Source organism: Mirounga leonina, unplaced genomic scaffold (assembly GCF_011800145.1).
Source record: "Mirounga leonina isolate KUSES-001 unplaced genomic scaffold, KU_Mleo_1.0 Mir_53, whole genome shotgun sequence".
In the NCBI taxonomy this organism is placed as follows: Eukaryota; Metazoa; Chordata; class Mammalia; order Carnivora; family Phocidae; genus Mirounga; species Mirounga leonina.
The window spans coordinates 78,736,005-78,739,224 of record NW_023270807.1 but is presented as its reverse complement, the minus strand read 5'-3'; the positions used below and the strand labels follow the sequence as shown (position 1 = coordinate 78,739,224).

General features: G+C 39.8%; 1 pseudogene; it reads left to right on the top strand.

Annotated features, from left to right (window-relative positions):
* The first annotated feature begins 2,543 nt into the window (after positions 1-2,543).
* On the top strand, positions 2,544-2,889 carry LOC118000693 (annotated as a pseudogene).
* The last annotated feature ends 331 nt before the right edge of the window (positions 2,890-3,220 follow it).

Sequence of the window (3,220 nt, the reverse complement as noted above, 5' to 3'; positions counted from 1 at the left end):
ATCATAGTTGTATTGAAAACCTGTTTTTTTAATAATTAGATTGAAATCTGTTTTAAATATGATACTGGTGGTGAAAATATACACATAGCAGGTATAGTGCTTGGTATCTCCCTTATGTTGTGATGATAAAGGTGAAGAGGCATCGAGATGAAATTTGAGAATCTTAGAGAAATTTTGGCAAAACGTATAAGAAGAGAGAACAATTTTTTGAACACCTCTTTCAGGAAATTTGTTCTGAGCTGTGTACTAGGAAAGGAAAACCCTAGTTCTTGGAAATTCTATGAGGAGAAACCAATGTGTGGATTGTTCTGAAGAAAGCAACTTTTGTCCCAACCATTTCTATCCCTCAGTGTCCGCCTCCAGAGAGTCTCTAGAAAGGACTTTCCCCTTGTAAGATTAACTCTGAACTGTCCCCTGCCTCCTAGTGCCTCAGGACTCCCTCTCTCCATTGCTCTCTAGGTTACCTTTCTTTACTTCTCAGATCTCTAGTTTCACTCCCCTGACAGTTCCTCTCTCTTCTCTGAGACCCTGGGGTTAGGAACTGCCTTTGTTTCTGCACTAGATGTCCACACTTCCAGCTGCTTTCAGAACAGCATCCGGGTTCTCTCTTTTGTCTGTCAAACTGAAGGATGAACAAGGGCAGAGATCCACAATGTTTCTTCTTCACTGACCAGAAGAGCACTGAGTTTCATCTCATCAAGGCCTGTGTAGGAGCGAGTATCCATAACTGGAAGTCCCTGTGGGGGCTTGGTACTCATAAACTTGGACAAGTCTAAAACTGGCAAGGAAGCTAGCCTTGCCACACCCAAGTGTGTATTTTTTTGGGTGCACAGTATTTTGAAGTAGCATTTGAATTTCACATTGTTTTAAAGTGGCTTTTGCTCTCTAAGATTCTGATGGTAAATATCTCTTTTACTACAGAGAATGAGGTTAAGGGAATGGCAATTGAAGCTCAGACCTACTGCTTTTGAAACACAGCTCTGAGAAGACATCCTGGTCTCTGGCACATGAAACTATCTAAGTATGGGGACTAGGAGAGCCTGTGTTTAGGAGCTTGCTCTGCTTTTTTTTTTTTTTTTAATTAAGATTTGCTCCATTTGGGTATTTACAATGTCTCTCTCCTATCTTTTCTTGTTACCACTTTTTTTTTAAATCTTCAAGTTTTAAAATTCTTTTTTTCTCACTCTCCCTATTTTTTTTTTCCTTTTGGTATTTTTTTTTTATTATGTTATGTTAATGACCATACATTACATCATTAGTTTTTGATGTAGTGTTCCATGATTCATTATTTGTGCATAACACCCAGTGCTTCATTCAGTACGTGCCTTCTTTAATACCCATCACCAGGCTAACCGCCCCCCCTCCAGAACCCTCAGTTTGTTTCTCAGAGTCCATAGTCTCTCATGATTCATCTCCCTCTCCGATTTCCTCCCCTTCATTTTTCCCTTCCTGCTATCTTCTTCTTCTTTTTTTTAAACATATAATGTGTTATTTGTTTCCGAGGTACAGGTCTGTGATTCATCAGTCTTACACAATTCACAGTGCTCACCATAGCACATACCCTCCCCAATGTCTATCACTCTCCCTATTTTTGACTTTTGTTTTTATAAGTTATCATCTTTAAGAGAAGCAGGAATGATTTAAGCTCATGAAGAGAAAGGTATTCATGTATACCAGCCCTATACAATAGAATTTTCGGAGATGATGGAAATTTTCTCTATCTGCCCTGTCCAATACAGAACTTGCTAGCCATATGTGGCTACTGAGGGCTTAAAATGTGGCTTGGTGGCACTAAGCAATGACAACACACTAGAGACTTGGGGGAAGAATTATGAAGAGAAACAAGGTAGAAAAAAAAGACTCTTTTAATTCTATGATTAAAGTTCTGGATTGCTTGTTCTTCCCCCACCCCACCCCCACCCCCGAAAAATGGCTTATGTGCATGAAACCTGCCAAAATGAACACAGCAAACACTTATAGAACTGAAATATGGTGTGCAATACCACATTTACAGATTGGACTCAGAGAAGCACACAGGTGAGGGAGACCAAAATAACACTGCAAAGGTTTTGAAACTAAATTAACATTCAAACCACAGTCCACAAAACTGAGTCCAGACATGTTCAGGGTTGATTGCCTGCTAAAATATATGATTTAAAAAGAAACCTCAGTCTTTTAACATAATACTCAAAATGTTCAGGAATCAATCCAAAATCATTCATTATACCAAGAACCAGAAAAGCCATAGCTCAAATGAGGAAAGTCAATAACATATGCCCTGCCAAGATCACACAGAGGTTGGAATGAAATGACAAGGTTTTTAAGTAACTGTCATAAAAATACTCCAACAAGCAATGCATGAAAGGGAAAACTGAAACAAAAAGCAGTGGGAACAAACAGAAAACAATAAAGGAGCTGACCTAAATTCTATCATATCACTAATGACTTTAAAAGTAAATGGCTTAGCCCCCTTTCCTCAGCTGCCACTGAAGTCCTCGATCACACCGAGGAAGCTTCACTTCATCCAGCCACTCGGCCGCACCATGGCCTCGGCCTGGGAGCACGTCTGCATGGACTCAGCCCTCATCCTGCATGACGATGATGTGCTGGTCATGGAGGATAGGATCAATGCTCCCTTTAAAGCAGTGGGTGTAAAGGTTGAACCTTTCTGACCCGGCTTGTTTGCAAAGACCCTGGCCAATGTCAACATCAGGGGGGCCCATATGCAATGTCGGGGCTGGTGGTTCTGCCCCAGGAGCCGGTGCTGCCCCATCAAGAGGTCCTGCTCCCTCCACTACCGATGCCCCAGCTGTGGAGAAGAAAGTGAAAGCAAAGAAAGAAGAATCAGAGGAGTCTGACGATGACATGGGCTTTGGTCTTTCTGACTAAACCTCCTCTGTAACCTATTTAATAAAAAACTGAACTCTTAACAATAAAATAAATAAATAAATAAATAAATAAATAAATAAATAAATAAATGTAAATGGCTCAAACACACCAATTAAAAGACAGAGACTGGCAAAATGGATTAGAAAATATAATCCAACTATGTGCTGTCTACAAGAAGCTCAGTTCAAATATAGGTATGATATAGGTAACCTAAAGTATAAGAATGCAAAAAGGTATATTGTGTGAACATTAATCAAAGAAAGCTGGAGTGTCTATATTAATAGCCAAAGTAGACTTCAGAGCAAAGAGAATTAACAAGGACAAAAAGTGG